Genomic DNA, 15,979 nt, shown 5'->3' with positions numbered 1-15,979 from the left:
AGGAAAAATATATGTGTGTGTGTGAAAGTCACTTGGTTGTGTCCGACTCTTTGCGATCCCATGGACCATACAGTCCATGGAATTTTCCAGGCCAGAATATTGGAGTGGGTAGCCTTTCCCCTCTCCAGGGGATGTTCCCAACCTAGAGATTGAACCCAGGTCTCCCACATTGCAGGTGGATTCTTTACCAGCTGAGCCACAAGAGAAGCCCAAGAATACTAGAGTGGGTAGCCTATTCCTTCTCCAGCAGATCTTCCCGACCCAGGAAGCAAATTGGGGTCTCCTGCCTTGCAGGAGATTCTTTACCAACTGAGCTATCAGGGAAGCTTGAGAGAAGGGTTAAGTCATTTAAAAAGTAGATAAAGTACTACTCAGGGAGAACTAGGATTCCATCAAAATTTTACTTTCCTCTGGGAATTCTGTGAATTTCTGAGTTCACAGCCAAAAAAAAAAAGGGAAATCTGAATATTTCCTGGAAATATTCAGTTTCCACTGAATAGATGAGATGGCCCCCAAACTGACCAAGATATAGATAGAGAGATAAGCATATCCATAGACAGATACATAGATATGTGATTTATTATTTTATAAATAGATAAACTGGACTTAACGGTTTTCTGCTATCAATTTCACTGGTGATTATATAGGTTTAACATAGTTGCCTAGCTTCTGCCATGGATGATGCAAGCCATTTAGTAACTTAAGTAAAATGTATTATAGTATATCCAGTTAAAAATTGTCATAAGTCCTACACACTGAGCTTTGAAAGTAAATAGCAAAGGAATAGAGGCATTGCTTTCTGATAGGCTTTGGTGACAAGGTCCTTAATATCTGAGAAAAAGCAAGGGTGAGGAAGTTCTTCAAAGGAGTAAAATAGAAAACTGCAGCCTGACGATAAAACCATGTTAAAACTTTGAGAAAGAAGATGATCGCTAACGTCAACTGAGAAAAAGGGGGAGGGACAATTCATCAAACTTGGATTCTAACCACCAAAGTTCCAAAGTCCTAGACAATTAAAATGTACAAATAACTGATTATAATGCTGAGACTTACGGTATGAGTCTACCACAGGTCTTAAGAATTTTTAAGGAAGAAGGGAAAAACCTAAATCTTATCACTTTCTAATCATGCTCATATAAGATCTTCAAAGCTGTGATTGCTTTGAACAATAAGACATCCAGAAGCAGAGGAAATGTAAATGAAGTGGTAAAGAAAGAAAATATCATGCAAGGAAGGAGTAACCATGATTGGCAGGGCGCCATATGGAAATAATAGCTTTGTTAGTAATAGATGAACTAAGTTTAACAGGGATTTGTTAGAAAAGTAGCACCCTCTGAGTTACAGTTATACTGATTTGGAGAGAAGTGAGTTACTGACTTTTAAATAGTCACTATCAGGCGTACATGGGCTTCCCTGGTGGCGCAGACGTTAAAGAATCTACCTGCAAAGCGGGAGACCTGGGTTTGATCCTTGGGTAGGGAAGATCCCCTGGAGGAGGGCATGGCAACCCACTGCAGTATTCTTGCCTGGAGAATCTCCATGGACAGAGGAGCCTGTGGGCTACAGTCCATGGGGTCACAAAGAGTTGGACACGACTGAGGGACCATGCATAGCACAACATCAGGCATACATGGCCAACATCTTACATTAATTTACACAGTACAGCTCTGATAAAATAGACAATTCAAAGTTCTCTGTGATCTAAAAGTTGAGGATAGCTTATAAATACTTGCAGTTTTAACCCTGAAGATTCCAGGCAGGAAAGAGATAGCACAATAGAAAAGACCATACGTAGTTTACTAAAGAAACAATTTACAAGGCAGGTATGGTGTGTGTGCTCACTCAGTTGTGTCTGACTCTTTTCTACCCTATGCACTGTAGCCCACCAGGCTCCTCTATTCATGGGGATTCTTCGGGCAAGAATACTGGGGTGGGTTGCCATGCCCTTCTCCAGGAGATCTTCCAGGCCCAGGGATCGAGTCCATGTCTCTTACATCGCCTGCATTGGCAGGTGGGTTCTTTACCACTAGAGTCACCTGGGAAGTCCATAGTGTTGACAATCCTCTCCATAAAGTGGAGCCTGGGAGGGCTATAGTCCATAGGGTTGCAAAGAATCGGACATAACTGATGCGACTTCGGACAGCGCAGGAGGCTATAGGGCTTGGTGGGGGAAATAGGCACATAGATACATAATCCTTTTCCCTAAAGCTCCAACTGAAAATGCTTGTTGTAGATGGTGTGTGTGTGCTAAGTTGCTTCAGTGGTGTCCAACTCTTTGTAGCCCTGTGCACTGTAATCCCACCTGGGAAGCATGTTGTAGATGGGAAGAGTTTGAAAATGGCCATGGCTGAGGATCATGAACATCTAAATCTGATTCAGCCACAGCCACCTTCCTCAAGTTCCCTGAGGGAGACTTATGGACAAAGAACATCTGACACAACATTATAAAGTAACTAGACTCCCATAAAAATATATTAAAAAATTAAAAAATAAAGCATAAGAAGGAAAGAAAAAAGACAGAACATCTGATGAGGAAAAACCTTATTGAGAGCTTTGGCAAGCAGACCCCACTACAGAACCTTGGAAACACACCAGAAAGAATGAGGCATCTTTGGCTACCCCAGGATGGCCTAAGACTCATCCTGATACCTACAACTGATTTACAAGGGGAGTGAGGGAGGCAAGGGAGCTACCAATTCTCAAAAGAAAGCAGAGCTCCGTGTTCTCACACCATCAGACTAGACATAACATACCAGATGAGGAGAAGCAAACCTTAGACATGGGAAAAAACATTCAAAGTTTCATAACATAAATCTTCTTTCTCCTCATCTTGACATTTCCAGTCTCCAATACCATAACTGAACATATACTCCCGTTCCTGTCCTCCACTGGTGTGTAACCAGCCACCCCCAATCTAATGGCTTAAAACACTCTTTATTTTCTCTCCAAATTCTGCAAGCTGACGAGGCTCAGCTAGGTAGTTCTTCCCCTTCACCTGATGTTAGCTGGGGCTGCAGGCACTGGAGGGCTCAGCTGGAGCCTCCAAGTTGGCTCTCTCAAGTGGCTGGCAGTGGATGCCAGCTGTGGGCTGGGAGCAGAACTGGCACTCTGAACACCTGAATGCATCCTTTCTAGGAGGCTAGGGGCTTCTCCCCGCAGATCAGCTGGTGCCCAGGAGAATTTATTCCAACAGCATTCATTTAGAGAATGCATTTGAAGCTGCCAGGGTTTAACGTCTAGGTCTAGAACAGACATCGGGTCACATCTATGTCATTCTACTGGTTAAGCAGTCAGAGGGCTGGCGCAAATTCAGGAGAAAGGAGAATAAACCAAAGTGTAGTTCTCTACAATCCTTGAACATAAAATATCCCTCTCAGCACACCCAAGACTGAAGTCAGAGGCAGTGATGAGGTGGTGGTGCAGACAGCAGCCATGAACCTCCCTAGAGGCCAGCATCTTTCGTCTAGTGACTTTGAGTGGCAATACATAATGTTAATTGGTCCATACTGTCAACCAGTTAAGTACTGAAGACAGTTGCTCAGCTGCTGATTGATTAAATATAAATCAGAATTTGCAACTGGAAGTGTATAGAATAGAGAGGAGTCAAGGGAAATGGGTGCTCAAAAAGAAGTGAGTTTAGAGAAGGAGGTCAAGGGAACCTGGTGTTAGGCCTGACCTGACACTGGAAGGTAACACTTCATCCAGAAAGTGGGAATCATTTGAGAGTAAATGAAAACTCTATAGAATAAAATTCAGCATTGAGCAACATGCCTTTTTAGAGAATATGATATTGAACTATGGCTAATTCAGTTTCTTACCATTTAAACTGTTATTCCTGTTGTACTTCTGGATAGCCTCCAGAACCCCCCTTTCAACCACTTTCAACCAGATAAGCATGTTCATTATTTTAAAAAGCAATAATGATAAACTAGGAGTTTTATTAAACTTCCAAGAAGTATAGTCTGTCCAACCAAAGGGAACTATAAACAACATTCTGTTACAGAATGTGAAGGAATGGAGATGGAAAGAAGCTGAAAAAATCTTTGAGCCAATTGTTAATTTTTTTTTCTATCTGAACTGATTGATTTACTTTTCAAATGAAGGCCAACTTAAGAAACACAAAAATAGCTTTCACTGTTTTAAACTCGTTTAAATGTTCATCTATATTGCATTAATCAGTTTTAGATATGTTTCTTTTTCATTGCTGCCTTTAAATGTGTTTCTGTTTTCCTTGTCAGAGATTTTCTGGGGGAACAAGCCACCAATTTTATAACGGAAGTCAACAAGAAGATCAGCTTTCACATGGAGAGAACTGCTTTCATAGGCAATCTTTGTTTCCCAAAGAGAGGGCCATCTGTATTCTCTGGCTGACAGTTCAGAGCTGGTAGCTATTCTTCAGGACTACCTTTCTGGTATTACCTTAACATCAATTACTTGAGACTGGTTTATTTGGATGGGGGGTGAGGGGGCAGAAAGAGACTGTGAAACAAATAATTTCTAATGGCTGAAACAGGAGTAGTCAGGCAAAGTTCCAGAGAGCAGCCAAGGCTATAACTGCCCCGTTCCCACTGACATCAGTGTGAGTAATAAAACTAAATCCTCTGGAGATACTTTGAAATTTTAGCCTGCAGTATCTTTGGAAATGCTTCACAGTCAAATTGTATTTCCAATTCCACAGCCAATAGTTGTCCCAACCACCTCCTTCCCATTCTCCCAAACATGCAATAGTTTCTACCTCTATTCAAGCGACCGTGGTCGCTTCAATTTATATCAACAGTGCACAGTGAAGGGTAGGTCAGCAGCCACTTCTGATTTATTCCTTTAAAAACAGTGTGGCAAAAGTTCTTTCCCTTGCCCAGAGGGAACTGTGCAAAGTCTTCTCCCAGTGTTCTAAACTCTAACCAAAGAATGTTCAAAAAGGATGACTGATAAACACTGCAGGAGTGGATTTATTCTTAAGACTTAGCTTATGAACCTCACTCTTTTTCATGGACAAAAGAAAAACAAACAGGAAAGAACATACATGTGGTCTCTGTCTCTCTCCATTCCCTCTCTCTTTGGTTATATTTAAATCTTCTTCTTCCCACAAAGGACCCAAACCACAGCTACAATAAAACAATACGTGCAACATGCTTATCTAACTCTTAGTACCTCCCTGTGTCTCATTTCATGAGGATGTATTCAGAACACATCCTATAGGGTGACTGCAAGGATTAATGAGTGTGAAATGCTTTAAACAGTGTCAGGCACACAGTAAATATTCAGCACATGTTATATGTGCTTACAAATCTCTCCACAGAATTTGGCTTATTAGGCTACATAGTCTAGCCTTGGTCCTCTTGTGAGTTGGTAATTTATACCACACCCTCCCCTCTACTGTTCATCTATACGCAAATAAAGCATTAAGTCTTATAACCAGAATTTTAAAGTAGTAGGTAACAATAATGGCGTCAGGGTGGTATAAGAACCTCTGGAAATTAACTACCCTCAGAAATGATGATGGTGGTGGTGGTGAAGTTGGCTCACATTTAATGAGCTCTACAGGTTGTCCATGCATGGTGCCCAAGCTACACATCAGCCTTTTATGTAAGTATTCTTGTACCTATTTTATAGATAAGAAAAATAAGACTTAAGTTTTACAGATTTTTCTACTTCCTCTTTCTGGGGCCTTCAGTCCAGTTTTTAAAAGTGATCTCTCTTAACTTGACTCTACTTTCTTGATACCATTGACTCATGAAACTAATCAAGCCCCACTTCATCACTGAAATGAAACAAACACCTATGGTCTCCTAGTTGCTAAATCAAATTAGCCCTTTTTCATCTTATCTTATTGATCTCACTATGGCGAGTGATATATTAACCATTTCCTTCTTTTTAAAAGTGCCCTCTATCCTCAGTTTTTATAACATTTTCCTGGTCTTTGCCTCTCTCTACTTATTATAGTCACTATTCAAGAGACCTATCCTTTTGGATCCATTAAGAAATTGGCTTCCAAATATTTTTATTGTAACCATGGGAGGAAACATATTTTGAATCACAAATCTGTATTTTAAAACATATTTATACAATTTGTTGAAACAATACTTCCTATGTGCAAACATATTCTGATAATTATTATATCATTAAAAATAGTGTTGGTCATAACTCATCATATTAATTGCCTGGTTTACACAGTTTTCAGCATTCTGTCTCAACATTATGTTTTTTCTTGCATGTGGTTCAAACAAACCCTGAAATGACCAGTCTGCTTGGTCACAGCTATCCAAACATCTGTCACATACTAGCACATGGTGTAGGAAAACCCAAGAGACTGAGTAATTGTCTTAAAAGCTTAAAAAGGAATTATAATTAAGTCCTCAGAATATTTTTTAAGTGATGCTATAAATGTCAGAGGCATTTTGCTAAAAGTTTTCAATTGAATAAACAAATATTACTATGCAGAATGGGTTTTAAATATTATAGGATAGATATCCCCTCTAATTTTGAATTACCAAAAAAAAAAAACCCCTCAATATTAGACTAAAATAGGGCACTAGGGTTAATTTTAATTTTATATTCTATTGCCAAATTTTAATCCTAATGAGAAAGCAAACAAATTTGTGCATCTCCTGTCATCACTTCAAGCATCACTTGTCCATTATTAATTCATTCACTCAGCAACAGCTCTTTAGTATTTTCCATGCACATGGTATTGTGCTTGAGACCACACGATACAAAGAAAAATCACACATGGATTTGTCTTTCAAAGATGTTATTCATTCATTCATTCATTTAATATTTTAAACATATATTGTTTTTGACTACTTGATTCTGGGAAAGATTGAGGGCAGGAGGAGAAGGGGATAACAGAGAACGAGACACTTGGATATCATTACCAACTCAATGGACATGAGTTTGAACAAACTCCAGGAAATAGTGAAGGACAGGGAAGGATGGTGTGCTGCAGTCCATGGGGTCACAGAGCCAGACATAACTTGGCAACTAAACAACAACTAAACATGTATGAGTATATGACTCATTCACCTCTTAATTCAAGATCAATCATGTTTTAATCATGTTCAGTTCAACTGTTACTGTGAAATCAAATGCAAGTCTTTTATGTGAGGCTTTTTCTTTGTTTTGGTTTTTTCTTTGCTTTTTTCAAGTACTTCTTTCGTTTTGAGAAAGCTTTATCTACTAACAACATTTAGATCCAAATGGGTAGTGATTAGCTATGATTCACTTATGCTACATGCAGTAAATATTAACCACCAACTAGATTTCAAAACTAGATAAAAAAAATTCCAATAAAGTGGATTTTGTTTATTTTTAGGATGCACTTTCATGACTTTAGCAAAACTCATTATTTAGATAACAACCTGCTACTCATTGGTCTCTAATCTCAAAGAAAATGACCGATTATGCTTTATCTTCTCGAAGCCTTCTGGGTAACAGTATTCTTAATCTAGTAGAATTATTTTCCAGCTAAGATATATAAACCTTTACAAAGCAAATTAATCATGCAGGATGTTAATAATGTCAGGGCACTTTAGAAATGTCTGTGCTGTGGAAATGATGACCCAGGACAGGGTCCATGTTATACTGTTGGCCCAGTAAAACATACCAGGTACACCTTAGCACAAATGGTTTCTCTTTGTTTGGAATGGTACCAAGCATAGCAGCCTAGATTGGTAGAAAGAAATCTTAAGTTTACATACCTTACAACATAGCAATTCTACTTCAGAATATACATTCTTGCATATATACCAACATAACTTGCTTGTGTGAAGATGTTCCTCCCAGCATTATTCGCAATAAAGAAAAGCTACAAAGAACTCAAATGTCCAACACACACACACACACACACACACACTAAGAAGATTCTATTGTATGAATACTATAAAATATATATCATAGACCTCAATATATCCTTAAGTATTAATCTTACTATTTAAAGACAAAAGTTTGATTCAGAGAGATACATATATCACATATGCAAATTTTAAAAGCACCGGATAGTATAACTGTGTGGTAAATTATAAAACGTAGATAAAATAAGAGTTCTTGGTGGTCCCATGGCTAAGACTCCATGCTTCCACTGTAGGGGGCAGAGGTTCCCTGGTTGGGGAGCTAAGTTCTTACTTGTCACAGGACACAGCCAAAAAAAAAAAAAAATAGATACATATTAACTTTAGAAGAGAAGTTTCTTCTAGGTAAGGAAGGAGAGGAGAGGATGGAAAAGGAGAAATTTCATTTGTACTTTTAACAATCTTTTTAAGAATATTAAGTACATGTAGCCAAATTTTGACATTCATTAAATCTAGGTTGTGGATAATTTGTGTTTTTTAGTTTGTTTTCTTTCGATCATCTTTATAATCCAAGCACTAGTGATTTTAAGCTATTTAAAATATATACATATAAAAGCGACATGTAAATGTGGATCAGATCTGAACCTAAGTCAGTATCTTGTGTAAGAAAACTGTGGTCGCAGTCAGGTAGTCTTCATTCGTATCAAGTTGATGGTACATTTAATTGTCCAATTTGAAGTAGACCCTGGATGAGGGTATTTAATCACAGGGGCTGGGCAGATTGATCAGGGTCCCTGTCAAGAATGCTGGACTTCACCTATCCTATGAGGAAAAAGAAATACTAAAGAGGAACCTAGTTGAAAGTTAGGGCACTGCCTGGGCTTCCCTGATAGTCAAAAAACAAAAGGCGATAGGCTTACAAAAAACTAAATTGGGTGGACTGATCCTATCCAATGTGTTTGACTGCATTCCTAATTTTTTACATAACTTTGTCAAACTATGTAAAGTGAGGCATTGTACCACATAAACCCTTCCCCATGTGTTACTTCATTTTGTACTAATGCCTAGGTTTGATATTATCTAATTTTATTTGTAAGGGAACTTAGGCAATGTTACCAAGTGTTGAAACTGAAGTTTAAACTTAAATATATAAGGAATAAAAAGGAAAGAAGGAAAGGGGTAAAGAAGGGAGGAATAAGAAATTCCCTATAATATATTTCAGTAAAAGAAACATTTAAAACATTCAGGGAGAAAAAAAAAACCTTCAAGCAGTATAAGGACAATAAATGCCTTTTTTTTTCCCCCATAGCTAAATGCATTGTTCCTACAAATGGAAAAGTTGGCCAACAGTGTTTCTGCCTAAAGTATTGGTAGAAACTATCCTGTGCAAACCACACTCTTGATTCTATTTCAGAGATTATTATATAGTCTTTTTTGTGCCTTAAACTGAAAATAGCAGGTGAATAAATAAAATAACCCTGAACCAAAAAGAAAAGGATAAGTGATTCCACACAAATTTAAATCAACATTCAGTTGGGAAAGCAGGAGAAAACTGAATATACACCAATGAGAATATTAATTTATATTTTATGTTCAACATTCAGTCTGAAAATGAAGTCATTTTGACATTTTTAAAAACAAAAGCAGTTTCAAAAGCTATGGTTGGCTTGTGTTTTTGTCATTTTCTGATATTCTCATGAAGCAAAATGCAGTATAGACTTAAAGTCTGAATGACCAAAGATCCTTTGGGAATACAATTATTTAGACAACTTGAAAAAAAAATTAGGGAGAGAATCTATCTAGGGAATAGGTTCTAAGAAAAATAGCCAAATTGCAGGTGAATTATGTTTAACTCTTTATATTAAGGAAAATTTTAAGAAATTTTTTATATTTTATATTTAAGAAAATATTAAGAAAATATTTTCTTAATCAGTGACTTTTTTTAATTACAGGGAAACTTTAGCTATCACTGTATTGGAGAAGTGAGCATGTTTTTGTTCTCAATGGTTGAAAATAAAGCATCTTTGTGGGATATAAATAAAGGGCAACTCCTAAACCCCTTTTCACTGTGCACCCTCCACCCCCAACTCAAAGGAGAACCAATGAATTAAGCAAACACAATTGAGACCTAAATCACTCTCTTGGTAACAGGAAGTGGATCTTTTTTATGATTCTGGCAGGCCCCAAGATAGAACAGAAAAGAAACCTTATAATCTTTGGTGAAATTATGGGGCCCCATTGGCTCAAAGCTGTGCTAATTGTAAACTGAGCCTTTTCTCAATATAGATTTCAAGTGTACTTTTATGAGGGGGAGCATATGATTAAGCTGGGGCACCAAAGGAGGATAAATGTTGTTTTCCAAAGGAAGTGTTAGACAAAATGTCATATTTATAAAGCAGTTAAACTTAAAAAAAAAAAAGTTACACAATTCTTGGACTCATCAAACACACTGATGTAATGAAAGAGGCAGGTTACATGAAGAATTTGTGAAAAAAATTTTTGGATAAAACACTTTGATGCTGAAGCGGGAATAAGCAACTAAATAAAAAAGTAAAGTTTGAGGGTATTTCAAGTAAGAGACATCCAGAAATGGAGGAGGACTTCCAAATAACCTATAAAAATGCTCCACCAAAAAAAAAAAAAAGAATCATCTTCAAACATTTGCTGGGAATAGACAGCGCAGAGCCATGTTGTGTGAACACAGTCAAAATAAGAACTTTTCTGCTCCCCTTAAACTACCTATGTGTGTGTTCAGTAGCTCAGTCATGTCTTAAACTTTGCGATCGTATGGACTGCAGCCCGTGAGGCTCCTCTGTCCATGGGATTTCCCAGGCAAGAATACCGGAGCAGGTTGCCATTTCCTTCTCCAGGGGATCTTCCCAACTCAAGGATTGAACCTGTGTCTCCTGCCTGGCAGGCTGATTCTTTACCACTGAGCCACCAGGGAAGCTCTGAACTACCAATTCCACCTCCTTTATGCCCACCCTGCCCTTAAACCCAACTGGGACAAGAAGGAGTAGCCAGTAATTGGGATGGAAATAAGAAAAAAAGAAAAGAAGTGACTGAACTTTCTCCCTTCCCGGCAGGCACAGAATGAGAATAAAGAAGGATCATGAAGCAACAATAACCAAGCAAAGTCAAATACCTTCTGCTTTCTCTCCCCTCCCCCCAAAATAATAAGAGACCTCTTTACAGAACTCCAAATAAGTAGATATATTTTAGCTATCTTCATGCATTTATACAAATGAGTTCTTTATTTTTTTTCAAGTTATCAAATACAAAACTATTTTATTTAGTCTTCACCAAATCCCAACATATCAGTTACTGACTCTATTAACAAATCAACTCTTGTATTACTCTATATGTGTGAATAGTAACATGCTTGCAATAGGGATCAGAAGGGTTTTTGTTTTTAATTTTTGCCTGTGAAGTAGCTATTTGGGGTCTTTTGCGTTTCCATATGAACTGTGAAATTTTTTGTTCTAGTTCTGTGAACAAAGCCATTGGTAATTTGACAGGGATTGCATTGAATCTGTAGATTGTGCTTGGTAGTATAGTCATTTTCACAATATTGATTCTTCCTACCCAGGAATATGGAATATCTCTTCATCGGTTTATGTTGTCTTTGATTCCTTTCATTAGTGTCTTATAATTTTCTGTATAGAGTTCTTTTGTCTCCTTAGGTAAGTTTATCCTAGGTATTTAATTCTTTTTGTTGCAATGGTGAAGGGGTATTCCTGCCTGGAGAATCCCACGGACAAAGGAGCCTGGTGGGCTACAGTCCCTGGGGTTGCAAAGAGTTGGACACGACTGAGCGACTAACATGCACACATAACACACACATACACACACACACATAGAAATGCAAATGATTTCTGTGTATTGATGTATCCTGCAACTTTGCTAAATTCACTGATTAGTTCTAGTAATTTTCTGATACTATCTTTAGGGTTTTTTATGTACAGTATCATGTCATTTGCAAATAGTGAGAGCTTTACTTCTTTTCTGATATGGATTCTTTTTATTTCTTTTTCTTCTCTGATTGCTGTAGCTAGGACTTCCAGAACTATATTGAATAACTGGCGAAAGTGGACACACTTGTCTTGTTCCTCATCTTAGGGGGAATGCTTTCAGTTTTTCACCATTGAGAATAATGTTTGCTGTAAGTTTATCATATATGGCCTTTACTATGTTGAGGTAGGTTCCTTCTATGCCCATTTTGTGAAAAGTTTTAATCATAAATGGGTGTTGAGTTTTGTCAAAGGTGTTTTCTGCATCTGTTGAGATTATTACATGATTTCCATCTTTCAATTTGTTAATATGGTGCATCACATTGATTGATTTGTGTATATTGAAGAATCCTTGAATCCCTGAAAGAAACCCAACTTGATCATGGTGTATGAGCTTTTTGATGTGTTGCTGAATTTTGTTGCTAAAATTTTGTTGAGGATTTTTGCATCTATGTTCATCAGTGATATTGCCCTCAAGTTTTCTTTCTTCTGTTGTCGGGTTTTGGTATCAGAGTGATGGTGGCCTCATAGAATAAGTTTGGAAGTGTTCCTTCCTCTGCAATTTTTTGAAAGAGTTTTAGAAGAATAGGCATCAGCTCTTCTTTAAATGTTTGATAGAATTCTCCTGTGAAGTCATCTGGTCCTGGGCTTTTGTTTTTTGGAAGATTTTTGATCACAGATTCAATTTTAGTGCTTGTAATTGGATTGTTCATAATTTATATTTCTTCCTGGTTCAGTCTTGAAAGATTGAACTTTTCTAAGAACCTGCCCATTTCTTCCAGGTTATCCATTTCATTGCCATATAGTTGCTCATAATAGTCTCATAATCCTTTGTATTTCTGCATTGTCTGTTGTAACCTCTCCTTTTTCACTTCTAATTTTGTTGATTTGATTCTTATGTCTTTTTTTTTTCTTGATGAGTCTGGCTGAAGGTTTGTCAATTTTGTATATCTTCTCAAAGAACCAACTTTTAGTTTTATTAATCTTTACTATTATTTCTTTCATTTCACTTTCAATTATTTCTTCTCTAATCCTTATGATTTCTTTCCTTCTACTAATTTTAAGGGGTTTTTGTTGTTGTTCTTCTTCTTTTGCTGGTTGTTTTAGTTGTAAAGTTAGGTTCTCTATTCATTGTTTTTCTTGTTTCTTGAGGTAGGATTATACTGTTATAAACTTCCCTCTTAGAGTGGCTTTTGTTGCATCCCATAGGTTTTGAGTTGTCATATTTTCATGGTCATTTGCTTCTAGAAAATTTTTTATTTCCCTTGTGATTTCTTCACTAACCTGCTGTTTATTTAGAAATGTGTTGTTTAATCTCCATGTGTTTGTGTTTCTTACAGATTTTTTCTTGTAATTGATATCTAGTCTCATAGCATTGTTGTTGGAGAAGATGCTTGATATTATTTCAATTTTCTTAAATTTACTGAGGTTTGATATGTGACCCAAGATGTGATCTATCCTGGAGAATGTTCTATGTGCACTAGAGAGGAAGGTGTATTATTCTGCATTTGGATGGAAGGTCCTGAAGATATCAATGAGATCCAACTCATCTAACACATCATTTAAGACTTGCGTTTCCTTATTAATTTTCTGTTTTTATGATCTGTCCATTGGTGTGAGTGGGGTGTTGAAGTCTCCTCTGATTATTGTGTTACTGTCAGTTTCTCCTTTTATATCTGTTAGTGTTTGTCTTATGTATTGAGAAGTACCTATGTTGGGTGCATAGATATTACAATTGTTATGTCTTCCTCTTGGATTGATCCCTTGATCATTATGTAGTGTCCTTCCTTATTTCTTGTAATATTCTTTATTTTAAGGTCTATTTTGTCTGATAAGAGGATCGCCACTCCAGCATTCTTTGGCTTCCCATTTGCATGGAAGATAATTTTCCATCCTCTCACTTTCAGTCTATATGTGTTTTTAGGTCTGAAGTGGATTTCTTCTAGACAGCATATATATAGGCCTTGTTTTTATATCCATTCAGCTAGTCTGTGTCTTTTGGTTGGAGCATTTAATCCATTTACATTTAAAGTAATTATTGATATATAGGTCTGTATTGCAATTTTCTTAACTGTTTGGGGTTGATTTCGTAGATCTTTTTTCTTTTCTTGTATTTCTTGACTATATAAGTTCTTTTAACATTTGTTGTAAAGCTGGTTTGGTGGTACTGAATTCTGTTAACTTTTGCTTGATTGAAAAACTTGATTTCTCCATCAATATTGAATGAGATCCTTGCTGGGTACAGTAATCATGGTTGCAGATTTTTCCCTTTCAGCACTTTAAATATATCCTGTCATCCTCTTCTGGCCTGCAGAGTTTCTGCTGAAAGATCAGCTGTTAAATATATGAGGTTTCCCTTGTATGTTATTTGTTGCTTTTCCCTTGCTGCTTTTAATATTCTTTCTTTGTGTTTAGTCTTTGCTTGTTTGATGAGTATGTGTCTTGGTGGGGTTCTCCTCGGGTTTATCCTGTATGGGGCTCTTTGCGCTTCTTGGACTTGATTGACTATTTCCTTTTCCATGTTGGGGAAATTTTCAACTATAATCTCTTCAAAAACTTTCCCCTAGCCTTTCTTTTTCTCTTCTTCTTCTGGGACCTCTATAATTCAACTGTTGGTGCATTTGATATTGCCCCAGAGGTCTCTGAGACTATCCTCAGTTCTTTTCATTCTTTTTACTTTATTCTGCTTTTCTTTCCACCGTTTTATCTTCCAGCTCACTGATTCATCCTTCTGCTTCAGATATTCTGCTATTGATTCCTTCTAGAGTATTTTTAATTTCAATAATTGTGTTGTTTGTCTCTGTATGTTTATTCTTTAATTCTTCTATGTCTTTCTTAATTGATTCTTGCATTTTCTCCATTTTGTTTCCAGGGTTTTTCATCATATTTACTATCATTATTCTGAATTCTTTTTCAGGTAGTTGGCCTATTTCCTCTTCATTTATTTGGACTTTGGTATTTCTAGTTTGTCCCTTCATTTGTGTAGTATTTCTCTGCCTTTTCATTAGTACTTTTTTTTAACTTACTGTGTTTGAGGTCTCCTTTACCCAGGCTTCAAGGTTGAATTATTTCTTCCTTTTGTTTTCTTCCTTCCTAAAGTTGGCCCAGTGGTTTGTGTAAGCTTCATATAGGGTGTGATTTGTGCTGAGATTTTTTGTCTGTCTGTTTTTCCTCTGATGGACAAGGCGAAGTGAGGTGGTAATCCTGTCTGCTGATGATTAGCTTCGTATTTTTGTTTTGTTTTTTGTTTAGATGAGGCGTCCTGCACAGTGTGCTACTAGTGGTTGGTGATGCAGGGTCTTGTGTTCAAGTGGTTTCATTTGTGTAAGTTCTCACTATTTGATACTCCCTAGGGCTAATTCTCTGGTAGACTCGGGTCTTGGAGTCAGTGCTCCCACTCCAAAGGCTCAGGGCTTGATCTCTGGTCAGGAATGAAGATTCCGTAAGTGGTTTGTTATGGCATTAGTGAGATTAAAGCAAATACCCAAAAACGAGAAACCAAAGATGAACCCCATACAAATGGCAGTGATAAAATCATGCAAATAATAATTAAAATAATGGAATACACACACACACATACATATATATATATACCCATGAGCAAAAGTCTAAACAGTCCAACAAAAATAAAGTACAGTGGATTGACCCGGCAAACAAAGGAAATCAAAAATTATATTTACCAGTTAAGAACAAAACTAACTAAAGCACAAACTGGAAAACAACACTAAAGCAAGGTGCCAAGTGAGGAATAAAGCAATGAAAAAGCAAACAAAGGAATATGTAGAAAAACTAATAATGGGTTTAAAAAATTAAAAATTAAAATTTAAAAATGAGAAAAGAAGAAAAAGGAAAGGAAAACTCCACAGAACTGTAAAAGCCCAATGTAGAGGCAGAGATTTATACAAGAATAAAAAATTGACTGAGGGAAAAAGAAAAGCTCAAAAGCTTAGTTAGATTTCATAGTGTCAATTATATCAACAACTACAATGGTGTGGGGGGCGGTCTACAGAACAAATCAAAACATAGGAATAATAAATGTTTTTCCTGAGTCACTGCTGTCAGAGTCCTTTCCCTCGCTGGGAGTCACAGTCCACCTCACCTCCCTAGGATGCCCTCCAACACTGTGCTGGTCTCTAGACCTGATGTGGGATCAGCTCAGAGTCTAACCTGGTCCTACTTCTG

Source organism: Cervus canadensis, chromosome 19, assembly GCF_019320065.1.
Source record: "Cervus canadensis isolate Bull #8, Minnesota chromosome 19, ASM1932006v1, whole genome shotgun sequence".
NCBI classification, from domain to species: Eukaryota; Metazoa; Chordata; class Mammalia; order Artiodactyla; family Cervidae; genus Cervus; species Cervus canadensis.
The sequence above is the reverse complement of the archived record's forward strand: the minus strand, read 5'-3'. Positions refer to the sequence as shown.